Below are 23501 nucleotides of genomic sequence, written 5' to 3'. Positions count from 1 at the left end.
CACACACACACACACACACACACACACACACACACACACACACACACACACACACACACACAATCGTGAAGAACATGGCGACAGCGGCAGTGCGGCTCCGAAGTATTGAAAACTTCAATCATACGGCTCGCACGCATGGCCAGTCTGAGCGGTGGTTCGTAAATATGGCCGCTGCAGCAGGACCGTAGTAACAGTGACGTCACGTGCAAGACATTTATACAGTAATATGCTGCTTAAAGGCAGCATATACAAAAACTTTACTCACTCCCATAAACTGTCATTGAAGTGTCCCGATTTCGATGCATGAGCCTATGAGGAGTTTCGCAACTCGTATGATTGAATAGCTCTGTCGTAGCTGCAGGCAACGTTTTTAGATACTGTCTTGCTGTAGGTGGGAATCGGAACTGTCGTTGACTTCACTACTGTTTGTTGAGACCTGGTTTAGACCGATCGACAAGGAGCGTGGTGCGTCACGCCGCCGATCGCCGAGTTGTCACAGTGCGTGCAAGTATAGCATTTGTCAGGCGTAGGAAAGAAGCACGGGAATTGTTTTTTGAAATGGAGTCCATGTGCGAAACGCAGCTCTGTGATATTCAGAAAATGTGATCTCTGAATACTGCAGAGAAAGCGGTGCGTCGCAAGCTTTGACGCATCGGTAAGATGCCGCCGCAAAAAAAAAAAAAAAAACGATGTAGATTCCATGTCGAGGTATAACATGGGGGCTGTTGCAATGTTAAAAACGCCACCACAGAAAACAAAGCCACATCTCATTTCATAATATCAGCGAAAGGATGAAGAAGCACTTGCTGCCGTTTTGAAGGTGTAATTTCAAGGGAATAACTTGGCATGAAGATGACTCAAGCGCGTCGATTACTACGCCCATACGTATCATATCGTGGACGGCTCAAATTGAATAGACGCCCTGTAAGCATATTTACAGCAGAGGTCTATTGCAATACTATTAACTGTTCGACATATGAAAAAAAAAAGCTACCTAGATCTGTTATATTTTCAGACTCTTTACGTGTCTTAGGGGCTAAAAGGTCATTTACTAAACATAAGAATTCCGTGCTGAGCTAGCTTTGCTCTGTTTTGTGCACATCGTGTATTTCAAAGCAGTCCATTACCTTGTGCCTGGGGATTGGTCATAGATCTAATGAAGGAAACATGCTTGAAGATAAATATGCCACGTCGAAAGCAGCGAGTTCCACCATCTTGCAAGCAGTTTCTGCTTTAGACCTATAGAGACTAACTTACGCAACAAACCGAGAGACCATTCACCGTGGGTGAAAAATATTGAAACGACCAACAAGCTTCACCGCATTAAGTACCACATCAAAAGATGAGCGCCACTACCAACAATACGAAATATGTATTGATGCCATTTTTTGTCGACTTAGAATAGGGCACGCCTATAGAACACACTCCCATCTCCTCACTGAGGATAGTACCCCCGTTTGTCGCGAATGTGGTGAAGTGCTGGATGTTCCGCAAATCTTCGTGAAGTGGGGCGACATTAAAGCCAATAACAAAATCACTGTTCTAAGGAGAAGATCCCCTTATAACATGAGATCAGTTGTTGCGTTTTTGAAAGATGTGCGCTTTTTGCAGGAAGTGCTTGGAAGAGACCCATAGCAGTGCACATTTTCAGATGTGGCCACTGTGGCTGTGATAAGTGCAGCATGTGCCGCCCGACCCTTGGCTTTAAGGGCTCGACAGATGACGGCCTTCATTATGACTGCATGCCTCTCTGCTCTCTGTCTCCCTTTATATATATATATATATATATATATATATATATATATATATATATATATATATATATATATATATATATATATATATATATATATATATATATATATACATGAAAGATCGGGATCGTTTTTCTGTGTTTTGACACAATAATAATAAGATATGACAGACAATGATGCCAAGGAATGTATAGGGGAAGCTATTAGAACATAGGGAATGTAAATAAGAAGAAAGAAAAGTGGGTGAATAAATGACCAGCCGTGAGCAGGAATTGAACCTACGACGTCTGAAAAACGCATTCACGTATATATATATATATATATATATATATATATATATATATATATATATATATATATATATATATATTGTCACAAAGACACAGGCACGCAGGTACAAAATAGGGCGTTTACTTTCGCAACCCAAGGGCCAGAAACGCGAACACCAGAGCACGCGCACACAGATATACTTCGTTGTCCTCTTCAGATGCTGGCTACTATAGTTGCCAGCCTACCTTGCGTCAATTCCCCCCTTTCAAGAGAGACCGTCCCGGTCGATTGACTGAGATGCTAGAGGTGGCCATGAAAGAAAAAAAATGATCACGTCAATGAAAAAAAAAAGCCCACGCTGTTGTGGATAATAAGGAAAAAGTTCGAAGTGTTCATAAGTCGTGGGCATGGTACGGTTTCATCCGTACTACATGGACTACTTCTGTACGTGGACGTCTTCGGTTTAAACTGGTGTCGGAGCTTTGGGGAACTACCTCGTAATTCACGTCACTGAGGCAGCGCACAACTTCGTAAGGGCCAAAGTAGCGCCGCAATAGCTTCTCCGAAAGCCCACGATGTCGAACTGGTGTCCACACCCATACATAGTCACCTGGTTGATAGTGGACGCTCCTTCGGCCTTGGTTGTAACGGCGAGCGTCGATATCTTGCTGCGCGCGAATGCGGTTCCGTGCAAGCTGGCGGGCTCCCTCGGCTTTCTCAACGAAGTCGTCAACGCTGTCATTTCCGCTGTTGTCCTGGTCTACAGGGAGCATAGCGTCTAACGGTGTTGTGACGCGACGGCCATAAACAAGCTCGAATGGTGTTAGGTCTGTGGTCTCTTGCACAGCGGTGTTATAGGCAAACGTGACGTACGGCAAAATTTCATCCCACGTTTTGTGCTCTACGTCAACATACATAGATAGCATGTCGGCCAATGTTTTGTTTAACCTCTCCGTCAAGCCGTTTGTTTGGGGATGATAAGCTGTTGTTTTCCGGTGGTTGGTGTGCGTCAGCTTGGTGACTTGTTGCAATAACTCTGCCGTAAATGCTGCTCCGCGATCGGTTATGAGAACAGCAGGTGCACCATGGCGCAAAACAATGTCGTGGACAAAGAATCTGGCGACTTCAACTGCAGTTCCCTTAGGCACAGCTTTGGTTTCTGCATAGCGAGTCAGATAGTCGGTCGCGACAATTATCCACTTATTTTTTGAGGATGACGTAGGGAAGGCACCAAGAAGATCCATTCCTACTTGCTGAAATGGTGCTCGAGGTGGAGCTAAAGGTTGGAAGAAACCGGCGGGCTTTGCGGGTGGAACTTTACGCCTCTGACAGTCACGGCAGGTGCGGACATAGCGCTGAACGGACGAATACAGCTGTGGCCAGTAGTACTTCTGTCGGATGCGCGCTAATGTCCGAGCAAAGGCTAAGTGACCGGCCGAAGGATCGTCGTGGCACGCCTGCAAAACTTCCTCACGCAGTGCCATTGGAACGGCGAGGAGGAAAGTTTCCTGGCTGCTCTCAAGATTTCTCTTGTAGAGAACATTGTTCCGCAGGCAATACGTAGCCAAACCACGCGAGAGTCGGCGTGGGACGACAACGTCTTCTCCTTGAAGATGCTGGATGACAGGAAGTAGCTCAGTGTCCTCACGTTGAAGCTCAGCCATCCGCACCACATCGACGATGCCAAGAAACGGTAAATCTTGTTCAGTGTCAGATGACGTCGGGGAAATAGGAGCACGAGACAGGCAGTCAGCATCTGTATGCTTATGTCCTGATCGGTAGACCACCGTTATGCCGTACTCTTGAAGGCGGAGGCTCCAGCGGGCGAGGCGGCCTGATGGATCCCGTAGATTGGCAAGCCAACAGAGCGAATGGTGGTCACTGACCGCTCGAAATGGCCGGCCGTATAGGTAGGGTCGAAACTTGCTAATGGCCCAAACGACTGCTAGGCACTCTTTTTCGGTGGTAGAGTAATTAGCCTCTGCTTTTGTGAGACTGCGGCTCGCGTAAGCGATCACACGCTCTGCGCCGTTCTGCCATTGAACTAGAATGGCTCCGATTCCCACGTTGCTGGCGTCTGTGTGGATCTCGGTGTCGGCAGTGTCGTCGAAATGTGCCAGCACTGGAGCTGTCTGCAGTCGATTGCGCAGCTCTACGAAGGCTTGTTGTTGTTCTTCCGTCCATACGAAAGGTACATCTGGCCGTGTCAGTCTTGTAAGAGGTTCCGCAATTTTCGAAAATCCTTCGACAAAACGGCGGTAGTACGCACAGAGTCCAAGGAATCGCTGAACAGCCTTTCTGTCTCCAGGACGAGGGAAATCGGCAACGGCAGCCAACTTCTCCGGATCTGGTCGAACACCCCCCGGGTTAACCACGTGGCCGAGAAACTTGAGTTCCTAATAGCCGAAGTAGCACTTTTCGGGCTTGATGGTAAGGTTCGCTCTCCTTATTGCAGTGAGGACACTTTTTAGCCTTGAAATATGCTCGTCAAATGTAGTTGAAAACACAACGACATCATCCAAGTATACAAGACACGTCTGCCACTTTAGTCCAGCTAGTACAGTATCCATCATGCGTTGAAACGTGGCGAGAGCGGAACAGAGACCGAAAGGCAGCACTTTAAATTCGTACAGCCCGTCGGGCGTCACGAACGCGGTTTTCTCGCGGTCGCCTTCGTCAACTTCAATTTGCCAGTATCCTGACTTGAGATCTAGTGATGTGAAGAACTGGGCGTGGCGTAGACGGTCTAGGGCGTCATCAATCCGTGGCAGGGGGTAAACGTCGCGTTTCGTGACTTTGTTAAGCCGTCGATAGTCAACGCAGAAGCGTAGTGTGTTGTCTTTTTTCTTTACTAAGACAACAGGTGACGCCCACGGACTTGTCGAGGGTTGGATGACGTCATCATTCAGCATTTCTTGAACTTGACGCTTAATCACCTCTCTTTCCTTCGGGGACACACGGTATGGGTGTTGGCGAAGAGGCCGCGCCGACTCCTCGGTAACAATGCGGTGTTTTGTAACGGTGGTACGCTGAACTTTCGATGCTGTGGAGAAGCAGTCCGAGAATTCCCTCACAAGGTTTAGCAGCCGCTCTTTTCGTGAATCTGGCAAGTCTGGATTAACGTGAATGCGGCTTCCCAGGTCAGCACAAGCTTTTGCATGTGGTGAAGTCGTATCCATTGTGCTGATATCGAAAAAGTCGGCTATTTCACTGAGGAAAGCGACAGTAGTCCCTCTAGGAACGTGCTGAAACTCATTGCTGAAGTTGGTCAGCAGAACTCGAGAGCGTTTATTCTCTAACCGAACAAGGCATCGGGCTATGCATATGTTTCGTTTGAGCAGCAGCGGGATATTTGCCTCAGCAATACCTTCATAGTCGTTGAATTCGTCGAAAACGTCGCAGGCTACCAAGGTGAACACGCTACTCTTCGGCGGTAACGTGACGTCATCGTCAACAATTCTCAGAGCATTGACGTAACTGCCGTGAGGGTTGCGCGCTAAAGCGTGTGCCGTAGAAAACGTCACTTGCGACTGTTGCAAATCAATCACGGCTCCATTATCACGCAGAAAGTCCAGTCCGAGAATTAGGTCCCTCGAGCAACTCGGCAGTATTACAAAATCTCCGAGATACGTAAATCCGTGAATACTGACTCGCGCTGTGCACCGCCCCACCGGAGTAAGGAGATGGCCTCCTGCCGTACGTATCTGCGACCCAGCCCACTGGGTGGAAACCTTCTTCAGCCTGCAGGCAAGACCCATGCTCATAACATAAGTGTCTGCTCCAGTGTCAATTAGCGCCTTTACTTCTTCGTCGTCCACAGTTACCGCAATGTTTGATGTCACCACTCTTCGCATCCCGTTTGACTGCGTCTGTACATCTTTTTGCTGCTGTCGCTGTCGTCGTAGTGGAGGATCTTCCGTAGAGTCAGCGTCAGCGGCCTCACCTCCGGAGGTCGCTGAACTCAGTTTTCCCGACTTGCAGGACTGGGTGAACGGCGTCTTGGAGCGCCGCGTGAATAGGCTGGGCTCGGTGACCTGTAGCGAGCAGGCGACGATGAGCGAGGCTCTTGTGACCGATGTTCGATACTGCGACGATTCGAGATGAAACTCTCTATTTCCTGTGGTCGCTCGCCAGGTCGTGGACGAGGGGCATTAGGCGAAAATCCACGGAGACCCACACGACGGTATGGACATGTCCGGTAGACGTGTCCGGCTTCCCCGCAGTGGAAGCAAAGGGGCCTGTGGTCGGGTGTACGCCAGATGTCACTCTTTCTCGGTCTTGCTTCGGCGATCAACGGTGAGCTGCGAGGGCGGAAGCCTACCTCCATTTGTTGAGCGTGTCGCTCATTGGGGTAACATACGCTGGTTGAACTGCACGATGGACGACGTCGCACTGCTTCCGCGTAGCTCATCTCGACGCAGTGCCTCTGTTGTGGCGCCTCGGATGGTTGAGGAGCGTGAACGGCTTGCCGTAGCTCGGCGCGTACCATCTCCGCAACGGAGAGCTGCTCTGCAGGTGAAGCAGTCACCTGCATCTTTTGTAGCTCTTCCTTAATGAGAGCTCTGATAAGCTCTCGCAACGCGCTGATGTCATTGCCGAGAGTGACAGAAGTGACCTCACTTGCGTTTACACCACGGTTATACTGTCTGGCACGCTGTTGAAGGGCCCTCTCCATGGCAGTGGCTTCCTCATGGAACTCCGCAAGTGTCGCAGGCGGGTTTCGAATCAGGCCGGCAAAAATCTCTTCTTTAACACCACGCATTAGGTGGCGAACTTTCTTGGATTCGGACATGGAGGGCTCCGCACGCTTGAAAAGCCAATCCATGTCCTCTACGTAGGTCGTCACCCTTTCGTTAGGGCCTTGAACCCTTGCCTCTATAGCACGCTCCGCTGTCTCCTTCCTGTCCTCTCGGGAAAATGCCTTGAGGAACTGCCGTTGAAACTCATCCCATGACGTAAGCGCTGCTTCATGGTTCTCAAACCACGTTTTCGCGGAGTCCTCAAGGAAGCAGTACACATAGCGTAGCTTACGCTCTGGTTTCCAATCGTTGATGACGGCGACCCGGTTGAAATGCTCGAGCCAGTCGTCGGCATCTTCAAAAGCAGCTCCGTGAATTGTCTTCGGCGTCTTGGGCTGGTTGATAACCAGGTGCACTGGTGCTGGCGCGGTGACGTTAGGCGGTGTTTGATTCATAGCCCTCTGACGTTCAGGCAGCAAACCGTGCTGTGGCTTGAGTCCCTGGAGACGACGGCTGGAACGTACGTGCACAGGGGTAAGTTCGGCTGAGCTACTCGATGGACTTGCGTCAGGGGTGCTCTCAGGGGACCGTATCATCTACCATGCCCAGCACTTCCACCAGAAAATGTCACAAAGACACAGGCACGCAGGTACAAAATAGGGCGTTTACTTTCGCAACCCAAGGGCCAGAAACGCGAAAACCAGAGCACGCGCACACAGATCTACTTCGTTGTCCTCTTCAGATGCTGGCTACTATAGTTGCCAGCCTACCTTGCGTCAATATATATATATATATATATATATATATATATATATATATATATATATATATATATATATATATATGTTTTTACCTAGCGTTGAACTCTAAGGCCCTTATACAACCAGTTACAATGGTTGTTGTTCACAGATTTTCGTACCGTGGTGGCCTGGTGCTCTTTGGCTATCAGACATAGAGTTGCATACAATAATACCTAGAGGGGAATCTGCCGCTAGTGTCTCCGCGAGCTCCTTCAGCGGTGCTTGTGCCCCCATGGGTATTATGGGAAGTACAGGCTTCGGATCTGCTTCGGATGGATCACGTTCTTGAGATTCGCGACGCTTCTTTGTTGGGGTTAATACAAAGTGATATGAAGTTATGTCTAATTAAAACTTGCTTCATTTTTTGTACGCCAACTTTATTGCAAAAGGTTTTTCGCGACTAGGCGGTAGAAATGAAACCTGGAAAAATTTAACCACCAGGCTATGTATTGCTCTGTCATTGCGTTCTAGATTTGGCATAACGATGTAGTGAGTTATTCTTACAACAGTAAAAAAAAAACATTCCTATTCTGCCCTCGAAAGTACGCAATATCTATTTATAGAAATAACAACACAATACATATTAAGTGATAAACACTTAACGTTTTGTCTGCTGCGATGCTATGTGCGTCTGTTCAAGTCGTCTCCCCGAACGCATCCCTCATTTTATTGTGAAGTCGAGTCAGGGAGCGTGGCGGCGCGTTTAATTCGCGTCTCCACCGTTTTGCAGTTGATTTTACCGAGCTTTGGCAAGACGCATTAGCAATAAACGTGAATTCGATGTAATTACCTGCACTGGCATGGGATCCTACATCTATGCGCAGCGGTGAGTGGACGACGCTGCGCTTACACTGTCAAGCACAACTTACACAGCTCCAGCGTTGCAGTGAATTAAGATGCCTAGCAGTTTCCACCTTCTTGGAACAACAAAAGCGCAGCTTTAGTCCTTTGCACATACCCCCCCTACCCATTCTAAGCGAAGAGCGAAACTGAAACTGTAGAAAGAGATCCGTAGACAGTTCGCCAGCCCACTCGGTCCAATCCGAAACCCGTATTTCCCATAATTCCTATGAGGGTACACGATCACAGCGCCAGAGTTCTCTCTAGGTATTATTGTATGAAACTCTATGCTATCATATGATCCTTGTACCATGAACCACCAGATATCGTCATCACCAGGAAAAAAAAAAAACGGAAAATCTGACGCATTGCAACTTATGTGCATGTTACACGGGAAAGTGAACGACTACAGTGACAAGCATACATGAGTGAAAATTACACTGTATAACGACAGTAACTGGCAAATGGTTAAAACGTAGTTTATTACATTTACGTTTCTTCGGATTTTATGTGTCAAGGATTTCTTTGCCGCCTGTGCCAGAAGAGTCGTCAATGAAACGATCTTGCTTCAAATGAAAAATCATCCTTAGCAAAAACCCTCACTTTTACAGTGAAGCAGGGGCTGTCGTTTTCGCTATGCCAGGAGCGCACAGAAGCATGGAAATGCCGCAAAATCAGTTTGAGAACCAGAAGGTGTGTTCGACAACAGACGTATAAACCTTACTTGCTCCGCTTCTGTATGGCGAGAACTATTGATGATATTACACGCCATCCATAAAAAAAGGGGGGGGGGGGGCGTAGGGGGACCCGTAACAAGTATCGGCTTATGGTCGGTGAAATGGCAACTGGAGTACTTCACTTTTCAATGGTGTCGTGAGAATGAAAAGCTAAATCTATGCAAGTAGTGTGGTTTGTTGAAATGGCATTCCCTTCAAGGGGCATAGGGAGTCCCTCAATGCCTCACAGATGGCAGCACATTATCTAGCCTTTGCTGCTTGCTTGATGAACGCCTTTGCAAATCGGGTTAGAGTGTTTTCACAACAAATCCGTGAGGGGCGGCGTTTCGCCTCGGTGACGTCGCAAGAACGTCACGTTCGCGGCGAGCGTGCAGCGTGCTGGCGGCATGGTGGTCGTTGTTTTTTTTTTTTTCTCTTTCTCTCACTTTCGAGCGAAGTACGTTTCGTTCGCAGCGTGGCGATGGAGTTGATTGAGTTCGTGGCGAAGGAGTTACAGCGTATACGTGCATACGCATACAGTCTATACGCGCTAAAGAATGCAAATAGGACACAAAAGTTTGTGGGGGAAGGAACAGAATGATATACATGGCGTTTTCTTTTAGCGTCTCGTCTACAGGGAAATTCTCCTTTAGGAGGGGCTCGCTACCTTGGGAAGAAACTCTGTATACTTTCAGAACCACAGATATCCTTGCCAATTCGGGAATATAAAAAAAAAAAAAACATTTGCAAGCCCGAGGAAGCGACCATATCCACCGAGACTATCAAGACGAAGAGTTTAGTCTTACTCCTTCTTTGGCTCTAAGACACCACACTGCGTGGGGTTGCCGACCATCAGAGATCGGCGCGAATCCAGTGATGGCGCCGTCTCGCAATTCAGCCACCTCGTGCAAAGATGCCGAGAGACCTGCTATCCAGTCACGCCTTCATATATATACAAGACCACGCTTATTGCCGGGCCTTATTATTCTCTCTCTAAATACCAGTAGCCTCGCTTTTTTGCTGATTGGGTCCTCGGGCTATGCATGGGTGATATATCCGAGCAGCGACAGCGCTCCTAGACAGCGTGCCTGCCATGTGGTGCATGAGCCGTAACTAATGGAGCGAGCTTTGTAGCTGCATGTCTGCCATCATCGTGGTGTGCTTTGTAGAGGCCTCATTAACGCGCTGGCGAGGGAAATATAGAAATTATTGGGTAGTCTTCTAGGGTGCCCAAAGTTATTACGTTATGATAAGTGATCCACCTGCAAAAATGGTTATGCACACGGTCCTTCTTCCTGTTTGATCTTCGTCCTCTTCTAACAGCTATTTAAAAACATTTCTCGTCGTTCAAAGCACTTTCTAAGTCGTAAACACTTCCTCAATATTTGCAACATTAAAACACAATTTCACAACATGATCGCTATCGCTTATAATCGTGTATCGGCACTGCGCTGTTTGTTGTTCGTATTCAGATTTAATTACACATCAACCAAGCTTTGCGGGCGCTTGTTTTGGAAACACAGTGTAGGTTTCTTGGGTGCGGCCACTAAGAAAAAGATTTAGAGCAAGTTTCCCTCATGCGGGCATCTACTGTGTTTACATCGTGGATCAGCCTTATTTTGGAGAAAATGAACGGACTGCATCACAGATGTATAGGTGATGTAAAAAAAAGGGCAGACCACTACATAACGTACTTCCGGGTTACGAAGTATGTCGCACTTGAATGGTCGGAATCAATTTAGACCATCTGGTGTTTCTTAACGAGCACCTGATTGTAAGAACAGAAGGGTGCTCTGGCAAGTTTCTTCGGTTAGCCGTTTCATGGTACAGGTCAGATCAAGTCCCGCCACATGCCGAGTAGCGGTCTTCTCAAGGGAACTCACTCATAGCCACAATGGACGCGGTACTGCAACACAGAGATACAGAAATCTCTAATTTACTTACTATATATCCAGGTACGCAACATTATTGAGAAATAACAGTCAATCATGCCAAGGAGTGTATAGGGGATGTCATTAAAGTAATTGCTATGTAAATGGGAATCAAGAAAAGTGAACATAACTTGCCACCGGCAGGATCCGAACCTGCGACGTTCAAATAAAGCATCCGATGCTCTACCATTGAGCTACGGGGGTCGTCAACCCCCGTCCACTTTACAGGGCTCTGAGAAAGTGAATAAGTTTCCTTTGCTCCTATAGGTCTACATAACGTCAAATATTCAAACTGATAAGTTGCCAACTAAAAAACAAAATGCTTCAAAACAAAAACTGTTCTAAATATGCTTTCGGCGATGAAAAAAAAAAATTCAGCGTGAAAGCGCACTCTCGATCAACTTAAGATGACAGAGAGGGAAAATAACCTCAAATTCACCAAGTTTTCCGGATGTGACATTTCTAACAGTATTGTGGTTATCGTAGACATCCTATGTCGGTCACTGCTATACGGTAGTTATAACACCGAGATAAAAAAAAACTATGGTCCATTGCTTGAACGCCACCTAAAGCCATGTGGGCTGAATGGTGGGTCTATAAGTTCTGTGTAGTCTGCCTTTGGGTTGTTCTAAGGGGTCTCGATAGGGTCGAGCACACTACAGGAACCCACTGCCAGATGCCGGAGTGCACAAATGGCCACCGGACAACCACGTTCAATCCTCGCACCGCACACTATAGCAAGGCTTGTGTGCAGGAAGCGCAGTTGATGGAGCAGTTGCAGTTATGCGCTCAGTGCTGACCTTTTAGGAGCTGTATATATGCATTGATTGATGTTGTGTGCAACCCATGGCCGAAAAATAAAACATTACGGCAAAGTGGACATCTCTCGCGAGCGGCCGCTGATATCGGATGATGCACGTGTTCGCTTCACGCCCTTACTCCTGTAAGGCGCATGCTGTGAAGTATAATACGAAAATAGCTCAAATTACTACGTTTTCATTGACTTTGGATTGATTCCAGACCATACAACCTAAAAGTTCTTTTTTTTTTTGCTTATGAGGAAAGGCATTGCGTGTTTGAGGACATGTTGATTTTTTTCGTTCTCCAACATCTGACGTATACCGATGGCGCGCCGTGAACGGCGCTCCGGTCACACAAGTAGGGTTGTTCAGCTATTGTCATCTACTAGTCATGGATAGAACAGCTGTATTTTCATTAGTTTTCTCGCAGTGTCGGATTCATAGTTCACTCGCGCTCTTGGTTTCATTCTTCGCCAAACGGTTTCATATATATAGCAACGCCATCACCACGGCTTAGCACTGAAGAATTGAGAATTGGGCGTGTTGGTTCGTGAGGAACATTTTTTTTTTTTTCATTGCGCAAACGGAGCGGAGAGTCTAGCATGGCATAGCCATGTGTACAGCTTTATAGTGGGAAATGGTAGTGAGCGGTAGGCGGAGAAGGAAGGACGGTATACCCGTGGACTACAGTAGAGCGGAAGAGTACGAAGACTTTCACGTTCAGTTCACATGCATGCATTTAAGATTTCTTGTGTAACTGCCACAATAAGAAGTGTGCGCTGGCAAGTAAACGTACCTAAGCAGCGCCTTCGTTCTTTGGGCTGATACACAATCTCATTTTTGAATTCATTGAGGGGCCTGGCGCACTCGCCAAGCCCCACTACCAAAAATTATATGCCCCATCCACCCCAGTTTTGGGGTGAATGGCGTGCTTCAGCCCCCTGCACTGACGCAGGAGGCCTCGGCACGGGACTCCCGGTTTTTTTGAACTCCGGGAGTCCGGCATAGAATGTATGAAGCATCTTATACTCTTAAATTGGATCATCCTACTGGACTTGGTACATAGCACTGGTTTGCGGCTGCTGCTTTGTCCCTCTCGAAAGCGCCAGTAAGCGTCGAAACGCCGCAAAATCACACAGTTCAACAAATACCCTTCTAAACTACAAACCTGTTATCTCAATTGGCTTGAATCCCTTGTTGGCGCCGTTAAGTGCCAACCACTGACACGCGTACGCTCGCGTCTACGCGTCAAAAGCGTCAAATGCGCCTCTCGGCGTCGGCGTCGGAGGGGCATACGCGAGCAGGCGCGAGGGATCAAACCGGGCTTGATATTTCGCCTCGCGTACGCTACGTCACCACGCGTACAGCGGCGCCAACCAACCAGAGGCCGCGTGCCAACCAACCAGAGGCCGCGATGACTGCGAATGCTGTGCCAATGGCCGCTGCTTCGAAGGCACAGCCGAGTGCTGAAAGCAAGCATGAAAACTACTCCAAACGTTCCTAAATGACCGCTTCGTAATCTAGAACAACAACGAAACGACTAACGACTGCGAGTGCTACCAGTGTGACACGGTTTCGTGCCGAGTTCGAGCGACGCCGACAAATCCAGCGAATGCCGGCCGGCTATGCTTGCGCCGGTCCCGAGTGCGATCATCGGCCGAGCGAAAGGAGCATGTCGGTGTTCTTGTGCTTTGATCTGTGATTTTCTGTGCTAAAAACGAGTGTAAACAGACTTCGGAGGTTCGAAGTCTGTGAGCGTGAGCCCTCGCCTACCGCGGAGGCAATTCAGATCGGTGTCATCTGCATGCAGAGCAGGCCTCTACCATCTATAGTTCGTATGAACCAGCACATGCGAGGCACATCGGCTGAAAAAACTCTACGGTAGTTTCCGTCGCAACATAGACACCATATACGACGCCCGAAATATAGCGTAGTTCATACGGAGGAGTTTTTATCTGCACTGTGTTTGTTTTAAACATCGATATTCCTCATCGCTGAAAGCGAACCTCGCACTAGCCAACACATTTCCATGATGTGAAAACGTACGTACTTATTTAGTGTGTTCGCGAATTGTATGACGCGGAAACATTCGTTGGCTTCGGTGCTAATCGTTTTCGTGTGTTGCCAAGCTAATAACAAGCGTGCGCTGGTTGGTAGCAGTGAGATGTGATTTCGTGTCGGGTACCAGCGACGCTGACACATTGAGCTGTCAGCGGTCTCATTTCCATTCACGTACAAGACAGAAACTCGAGCGTGCGTTGCTGTAGTGATCGAAAAAGAAAGTTGCATGATTAAGTGCTGCTGGTATTGCCTGCTATTTCACTTCTCGCTTCTTCTGCTTCTCTGCCATGCTCAGTAGCACATACGTTGTTTGGAGGCATTCTAACACACACACATTCTTAATTTATAGTTCATTCTGATACTCATAGCTATAGACATACAATGGCGCTTCTCCATCGTTTTACAGTTTACTATAACATAACGCGCGTTCTGTTTACAGCTGGACAGATAACTGAAAACCTTGTGAGAAGCACCTAATTTGAAATCGGCTGCACGATGACACGATTGTTGGAAGAGAATATCACCACATGTATGCACAGAATGAATGAAGGTGCACTAGTATGGTACTGCACTTTGTATAGAAGAAATGCAAAAAGTACCTCATGTGACTTACGAGACCTTTCAGAACTGTGCATGTATTTATCCGTTCCTCCATACTGTAATGAGCTGAAAATATTATTCGATGGTTTCGAACATTGAATATTTGTATGTGTTTCCAAGGAGTGCTTCATTTCTGTTCAGTTTTTAATATATGCATTAACTTGAATTATATATATGCATGCACTTAAGCATATCCAGTTTAGCTCTGTTGGAAAACTTGCCAAAACTTCTGTACGGTGCTCTGGTGCAATCTTATGATCGGTATCTGTCCCATCAAAAATTTTGGGCATGCTTTATTGCATTATAGGGTATTTTGACAATTGATGATATGTGAAAGCCACAGTGCTTGGCCGTAACATCAAAACCAATGTCTGTCTCATCAAGAAGTGTCGGATTCATTTTGTAGATGTTAAAGGATATTTAAACTACCAGCAAAGTGCTGAAGCCTTCAACACAGCTCTGATCTGCAATCACCATCCAGCTTAGAAGTCATTTGTAGTGTTCTCTAACACATTCAAATAAAGTTATCAAACTCTTGATTGATCTACTTGGTTTGATTCCTAATACCAGTGTGTCTGACTTTTTGGAGGCACTTGTATAATAATAATGTCCTATTTCTCTCATTTATTACAGGGGTGCACTCAAGGGTAGTGATATTTGTTTACCTTGGCACACTTAATGTGATATTACTGTTTAAATCCTTTCATTTTGTATACATGTACGCCACTTTTGCAGTAGCCTCACAGTGAGCAGCCGTATTTGAAAATAAATAAATATACCATCCGAAAGTGTTCCACGCTGTGCTCGGTTTCAATCTGGTCACTAATATCTGTTGCATCATGATGTGTCGGGTGTGTTTTATTGCATTGGAGAACATTTTGGCTGCCTTCCATGAAGGGTTCAGTTCCAGTATTATGACCGATATCTGTGACTTCATGAAGAGTTGGGCGTCATTTGTCGTTTTAGAGAATACTTCGACTAAAGACAACGTCCAGAAGTCTTGCATTAAGGTTTCAGTTCTAATATTATGACCGATATATGTGACTTCATGAACAGTTGGGTGTCGTTTTAGAGAATACTTTGACTAAAGACAACATCCAGAAGTCTTTCATACAGGGTTCAGTTCCAATATTATGGCCGATATCTGTCACATCATGAAGTGTCAGGCACAGTTAGTTGCATTAGAGCACATTTCGACTATGGAAAATGCCCGAAGGCATTCTACGCAGTATTTGGTTCCTATCTTATGGCCAATATCAGTTGTATAAATAAGAACCAGGTGTGCTTTGTTGCATTAGAGGATATTTCGAACACACACATCAGCCGAAAGCCTGCTACTCTGGCCTCAATTGTAGTCTTATGACTGACTTAAATCTGTCAGATCATGAAGTTGCAGGCGTGATTATTAAGTTGACTGATATAAAATATGTTGTGTAAATATACTGAAGGTACCAGCATATTCAAGATATTGTTAGTAACTTTGGTAGTGCAGGTATAGAAACCCGGTGGTTTGTAAACCTGATCAGGAGGGCAGCCACGCCTCATTCACCGCAGAGAGGAGGGGGGGGGGAGAGCTCAATGTCAACTCCATATATTAACATAATAGGGAGGGGGTGCTAAGTCAGCCCTGGGAAGGGGCACTGGGACAAACTTTTGCCCCCCCCCCCCTCCTTAAGGAGAAACCTGCACACGCCTATGATAGACGTACAGTATGCTAGACGCGAATGTTCATTCGCGGGAGCGGCGCACGCACCGATGTTGATTTCTGGTGCATATCGCTGTAGTTACTTTGGGCACTCAAATGTCAATTACTTCTAAAATAGTCTAAACTGTGGTGGTTGAAGCACTATCAACATGTTAACGTGTTCTCATATCCTCTAAAACATACATTCCCGCTCCAGTTGAGAACGTGCTGTTCTGTGCTGAACTTGGACAGTTCAAAGCCAAAAGATCAAGCAACATTGTGCATCAGCCTTGGACGCGTGGGCGTCAACGCGGTCGAAGCGTGCCAGTAGTTGCGCGCTCTTTTCCTCCACAGGCGTGACTACACGCTTTTCACGCGTAGGCGCGTGCATACGCGTGCCAGTGGTTGGCACTTTAAAGTATCCAGGAGCTTTATCTGCACTCGCCGCGGGGAACTTAGGCGCACTCGCTCGCTGAATTCTGTGCCGACCGGTTGTGCCCTCGCGATCTCCGACGACAGCGCAGCTACCCTAGCGCCGCTCTGGCCGACTGGGTTGGTCCTACGCCAACTCCTGCCGCCGGTCCCCTACGGAGACGTCAGCGCAGCTCTGGCCTACTGGATTAGCCCTACGCCACCTCCTGTCGTCGACAAGAGCTCTCGCAAGTGGCGCCCCGTCCTTGGGCTCCTGTGACCGTGTTTCGATCTTCCCCATCTCTCCTGTCCCTCGATATGTCCTCGCTCGCTGTCCCAGCCCATCTTTCTCTCTCTCTATACCTCTAATACTATCCCTTTAATCCCTCCTCACCTCCATCCCTGTGAGCTAAGGTTGATGTGTCGCACACTGATGCAGACAGTTACGGGACTTACTTTTCTCTTCTTTTTCCTCTTATAACCCCAATCTCTCTAACTTAGGCGCCATGCCGTCAGCTTGGCGCGCTAAAACGAGACGCTCGCTGTGCGAAGGTGCCTATCCGCGATGGAAGAAGGGGCCACACGGAAGCATCGGCGAGGTCCGAAGTATTGTGTTGTGGGCTGCCACAACAATGCAGAAAACACCAAGGGACGCTCTTCACGTGTAAAGATGTATCAGTTCCCCATCTAGTCACAGCCAGCGAACACAGCCGCGTTCGCGAAAAATAGAGCAAGCATGACACTAGAGCAAAAAAAAAAAAAAAAAAGCGAGCACTTCAACTTGACTCGTTGTGCCTAAACTTAGCTTGCTGCTTCGCGGAGACGACAGCGGGTCATGCGCGGCACGGAGGACATGACTCTATAACATCTCGGACATTTTAATGCCATGACCGTATAACTTTAGTTTTTATTTATTTTTCAGCACGCCGCAAACGTTTCCACATGACAGTACACGGCTGCTACTGCTATATACTACATCAAAACAACAATTTTATGGTTTCCATAAACGTCAACAGAGCACATCGATGGAGTACACGGGTTCATGCCGGCAGAATGAGACTGACCTCGAGGCACACGTCGTGCACGGTATTATCAGGGAAGACCCGAGAAATGCATTTAGCAGCGACTCGGGCGTCCTCGTCTTGGGTCATCTGCTCAACATCATAAACTTGACCATCGAGCTTTACTCCTTTTGTTAGATTCGCTTCTCGGAAGTGCTGGTCCAGCTGAGAGATCGCTATGAAGCCGCACTGCGGGTGTAACATTGTGAGGCGACTCAAACGCAACGCGCGCTCTCTGTACGAGCACGTAAGCGAGCGGCAGCGCATTGGGGGGAAGGAAAAACGCGCGATATACATCCTCGATTTCGACTTTTCTTCCCAAAATAACGCTCCCTGTTCAGAGTCGCAGCGCCACCATGCGTTGATTTGGCTTCCGCGCGACCATTTCTTAATCGTGCAATGTGTCACTCCGAATGCTGGTGAATGTACTTTTGCTCAGTTACGAACGTCCACGCATGCTGTGTAACGGCGTCAGCACAAGAATCGAGCAAATAGACCTCTACCGGGGTACGTCACAGCGTGAAGTCATTGGTGCACGTGTAATGGCGGCGGTTGGCAAAACACTCCCGCCGATGGCTGAGTGGGGGCAGTCGCACGGTGCTTGGAGGGAGTTTCTTTTTTTCTTTTTGAAAGCTGAATCTTCATCTCACAGTGGCAACATTAGCTGTAATATGTCCCAGAGAACATCTATGTGTGTGGTAATGTTGCCACTCGGGCTGGCTGTTTACCTCAGAGAAGTGAACACACGCGGCGGCCTGTGCGAGGAACAGAGGCATCGTCTTCGAAAATGGGCAGTGTTGACTGTGGAATGTTGTGTGCGTTGAAAGGCATTGACAATATTGATTCCCCTTTAAGGACGGTGAAACTGAGAATATTCTGCGTGGTGTGCGCAGTGTGAATAACGTGATGCGTCCTAGCTGTTAGCGAAAACACTGATATTCGTTGTGGACCGGTTGCAGTTATAACTAGTTGCCGATAGAACTTTACGATTTGACAATTCAGTCAAGGTAAAAATGCATTTGACGTGATCATCTGCGAGTGCGTACATATCAGCGTATGTGTGGTGCGCAGAAAAATAAAAGTGCATGATCTCCGGGTGATATTTACGACTACTCATGAGCTATGAGCATGTTGTAGCGTCGCCGAATCTGCATATACGCTTCACCACGGCTATAAGTCGTATTATCGGATACCTCACACGTGTTAATGGAAACAGCGGAAATTTTCGTTTCTTATCTACTTTGTACTTTTGCGGCTCCATCCTTACTAAGTCACAATCACGCATTAGAAGTTTGTGTATCAGGCCTAAAGGAGCAATATATGTATCAAAAAACACGTTATAGGTGTCAAACGCAGCAAGGTAACTGTGTTAGATAATACTATATATTATTAAGTTGTCGGGTTTTACATCACATGAATTTTCACTGGGTTATTGCGAAACGCAGTGGTAGGATTTTACTTTAATTTTTACGAGGATATGTTAACCGCAGCCTAACACACGGCAAGAAGTGCTTTTCTTTTTTTTTTCATTCATCTCCGATCACACGTTTGCGCAATGAGCGAGAATCTTATCCGTGACGTCGCGCACAGCTGCCCAAAACCATGCTGCCGCCAATGCTGTACCTCGTTTAAAACTGCATTGCACATGCCACGATGGAAATTGAATAAGCTTACATCCATGCCATGCAAATATTTCTCAAAGTGCCAGTCACCATGTACTTTCAAAGCGTTCGCTCTTGAAAAAGATCAGATTTTTTTTATGGCGGCCATCTAGGTGGGTGAAGCCCACTGGGTGCTAGTCGCGTCTCTCAGTACTTTAAATGAAGTTTCTCCATACATCTATCTACGACAAGCAAATTTCCACACTATGAGCAGTGACACTTCCGCGACCCCCTTCTTTCAAAAGCTATGACTTTAGAACATAGTAATGTAAAAATTTCTGTCGAATGAATGTAGACACGCAGCTCTGCTATGTGGAAAGATGCCGCCGGCGGAACTTCCTTGCCAACCACCATCTGCTCCGAGAGAGGGTATGGTGGGCGGGGGGTTCGCAGTGACGTCACACTGTTTACAAACAGGGAGAGGTCAATTGAGATAACAGGTTTGTAATCAGAAGGGAAAATTGTTGAACTGTGTGATTTCTAGGGCGTTTCGACGCTCACAAGCGTTTTTAGGTTGAAAAAATGGCAGCCGCAACCAGAGCCATGTACCAAGTCCAGTAGGATGATCCGCTTTGAAAAGTATACGACGCATCGTTAGAGTTATGCTGGACCCACGGTGATCAACAAGGCCGGGGTCCCATGCCGAGGCTTCCTGCATCACTGCAGGTCGCCGAAGCACGTCACATTCAACCCAAACTGGGGTGGATGGGGCATATAATTTTTGGTAGTGGGGCTTGGCGTACCCGCTAGGCCCCTCAATGAATTAAAAAATGAGAATTGGTATCAACCCAATGAAAGAAGGCGCTGCTTAGGTATGTATACGGTTACTTGCCAGCGCGCACTGCTTATTGTGGCAGTTACACAGAAAAGCTTAAATGTATGCATGTGAACTGTACATGAAAGTCTTCGTACTCTTTCGCTCTACTGTACTCCACAGCTACCGTCCTTCCTTCTCCACCTTCCACTCACTTCCCTTTCCCACTATAAAGTTGTACACATGGCTATGCTATGCTCGACTTTCTCCTCCGTTTGTGCAATCAAAGAATTGTTATGCCTGCGAGTTCACAGCGAACGTCCATGCATCTGAAAAAGGCAAACTGTGTCAAGGCCAGCACGCGAGCCCGCCTGACGCGAACAACTCAACGGCGTTATCACGCGGCGGTGCCTTTCTGTCGCGCACGCACAGCGAGCCCGTCAAAGCAATCGGCGCCTTCCTGTCTGGCAGGGGCGGCGCCAGGATGTTTTTACTGGGGGGGGGGGGGGCAACCACGAAAAGTGAGTTCCTCCGGGGGGCCAAGCTAGCTCTGCTCCTACTAGGTTTTCAATATATGCTTCCGGGCACTTGGGTGGGCATAGGGGGGGCAGGCGAGAATTTTGGGGGGGCTCCAGCCCACCCTTGCCCCCCCCCCCTGGCGCCGCCCCTGCTGTCTGGCGAGTCTGACACATTGCGTGGCGACGTCACTCGCGTCCTTGGCTGCAACCACGCGCAGCGGCTCCGGATTCGACGAGAATGACGCGGCCCAGCGGCGACCCCATTGGAGGATTCTGACCTCACGGCCAGCGGCGCTTCTGTTTGGACATTTGGTTACTCAAAGAATCCACCCGTTGCATATAAAAAAAGCCCTGTGGCGCGCCGTGAGGAGTAGACCTATGTGTCATAGAAGAGAGCCCGGCTCTTCGAGTCTTTAAACTGTCGGCCCCAGTGCCGAATTTGTAACGCCTCTGTATATATGCTGTACATAAACCTTGTTTAACTCACCGTCGTCTCGTCCGCTCGTCTATCAGATCTGCGCAGAAGCAGCCGCGATCTGAGAAACCTACACTACCAAACGGCTGGTGACCGTGTCAGCGGAGATCGTAGCAGTGGCGCCTTCAGGACCGTGCACGTCGCCGTCTTTCGTAAAGCCTATAGTTCACACTGAAACATCCGCCTTCTACAGCGACCGAAATTCCCCTGCCGCCGAAACGCAGCGTCGTTCGCACTGGACGCGCCCCGCGCCGCCGAATATGCCATCTACCACGGGGTGAACGCGGGATGGATGCGCTGTCACCCGGTTGTTGTCGCGGCTCGCAAACGCTACTACGCTATCCGGTGGTGTATACTTTGACGAATCTCGTGCGCAAGAAAAGACAGTACTGCTTACTTTGCTGGCAAGTGGCTGTCTTGTAATGCACGAAGAGCAGAAAAACCACCGACGCCAGCGGCGTTGGTGGGTTCGTTTTGCTCTGGAAGACCGCAACAAGCTCTGTCATGCCAACAGCAACCTCGGTCACCTCTTTCACGAAATACGGACGCGAAGTAGGCACAGAGTAGGTTAAACTCCCGTTGGTTTCAACATTCAGTTACGTGCACTGCGGCATAACAAGTGAGTAGGGCTTGGCTGCCATTTTTCAAAATTCCTTGACTAGCGCTCCTATTGGTCCGCGGTGACCGATTCGGCGGCAGACGCCGCAAAAATCGGTCCGAGAGCGATCGGCGCGGAGAGGGCCCTTTCGGCGGATCTCGCCGCCGCCGAACCGGATTCGGAGCACTTTCGGCGGCCGGAATGCTCAGTGTGAACGCGGCCTAACAGTATCCTGGCTCCAATGCGTGACTCCGGACAGGCAGCGCCAAAGATGGCAATGCCTGTCCGGAGTCGCAGTGGCACCTTGCGTTGCTTTGGCTTCCTATAGGCATAGAAGGTTCTCAGCTCGGCCTAAATAGTGTTTATTACAGAGTGAACATATTAGCTTACTTATGCGTAGCTAATTAGCTTTTGCAATGCTCAAAAGAGCTTTATAAGGCTTGCTCATGCATGGTCACATTGGTTCAGCTAGGCACACCTTCATATTCCTAATATTGCCTGATGCCACCACGTGAGCGTGGTCATGTCTTCATCTCTAGGTCGTCAACCGGACCAGCAAATGGCGGACACATCATCGATGTTGTAAAGAAGAAAAAAGAAAAGAATACGCTTGACTGCCTTTTAGAAATTTCCGGTGCAGTCGCGCATCTTTTTTTTTTTTCTGACGCATAGAACGATTTGTTGCCGTAGGATCAGCCTCTTTAACGTTACAACTCGCCGGTATTTTGCCGTTGACAACGAACGGCGACAGACCGAGCCACGTCTTGAACGTTTTTCTTTTGTTTTATAGGCGAAGCTCCTTACGCCATGGGTCATACGTCCCGTGTTTGTAGCAGTAGCCCCCTCTCCCATAGTCCTTAAAATGTCCGCTGTATGGCGATGCTTGCTGATGAAAAGATGTGAGATGGTGGTACTTAAAGTATTCACTAGACAGACAGACAGACAAACAGACAGACAGACAGACAGACAGACAGACAGACAGACAGACAGACAGATGAACGGACGCATGGGCGGACAAACAGACAGACAGATGGACGCACGTATGGACGAACAGACAGATAGATGGAGGTACGGACGGACGGACGTACACACGGATGGACGGATGAACGGAAGCATGGACGCACTGACGGAAGCTTCGCCCCAATCATCATCTTTAACTCCGTAGATGTGCTGAGATATTTTTTTTTTATTTTTTGCCGTGACGCATTTCTTGACATCATGCGAGATTCAAAAAGATAAAACTTTTGCGGCACGTCATAGAAAACAGAGAAGGAACAACTAAAGGCCAATGCCTGTGAAAGCTATACTTGTAAGTGTGTTGTACTTATTCTTTATGCATCTGCAATGTGCTGCTGTTATTTATAAAGAGAGGGTGGGACCACTGTGAAACTGTATCAGCTTTTAGTCCCTTCTGCTCTCTTTTCGTGTGAAAATGAAATAAAATTGAGTCATTAATTTATTGAATGATTGATTGATTGATTGATTGATTGATATATGGGGTTAAACGTCCCAAAACCACCATATGGTTATGAGAGACGCCGTGGTGGAAGGTTCGGAAAATTTCAACCATAGGGTGTAATTTAACGTGCACCCAAACCTGAGCACACGGGCCTACAGCATTTTGGCCGCCATCGAAAATGCAGCCGCCGCAGCCGGGACTTGATATATATATATATATATATATATATATATATATATATATATATATATATATATATGAGATCTAACAGACAGTAATGCCAAGGAATGTACAGGGACAGTTATTAGACCCAATGGAATGTAAATAAGAAGAAATAAAAGGGGGGGGGAAAACAACCAGCCGTGAGCA

General features: G+C 47.6%; 1 long non-coding RNA gene and 2 other non-coding genes across 4 annotated transcripts in view; 1 reads left to right on the top strand and 2 right to left on the bottom strand.

Annotated features, from left to right (window-relative positions):
- The window catches only part of LOC142775584 (uncharacterized), a 179180-nt gene that overhangs the window by 81118 nt on the left and 74561 nt on the right, over positions 1 to 23501 (bottom strand). The window lies entirely within an intron of this gene.
- On the bottom strand, positions 12703 to 12865 carry LOC119177421 (U1 spliceosomal RNA). The gene has a single exon (XR_005110604.2). It is a non-coding gene; the product is annotated as a U1 spliceosomal RNA (small nuclear RNA).
- On the top strand, positions 19925 to 20084 carry LOC119177422 (U1 spliceosomal RNA). Its single transcript, XR_005110605.2, has one exon. It is a non-coding gene; the product is annotated as a U1 spliceosomal RNA (small nuclear RNA).

This window comes from Rhipicephalus microplus, chromosome X, assembly GCF_043290135.1.
Source record: "Rhipicephalus microplus isolate Deutch F79 chromosome X, USDA_Rmic, whole genome shotgun sequence".
Taxonomy (NCBI): Eukaryota; Metazoa; Arthropoda; class Arachnida; order Ixodida; family Ixodidae; genus Rhipicephalus; species Rhipicephalus microplus.
The sequence above is the reverse complement of the archived record's forward strand: the minus strand, read 5'-3'. Positions and strand labels throughout refer to the sequence as shown.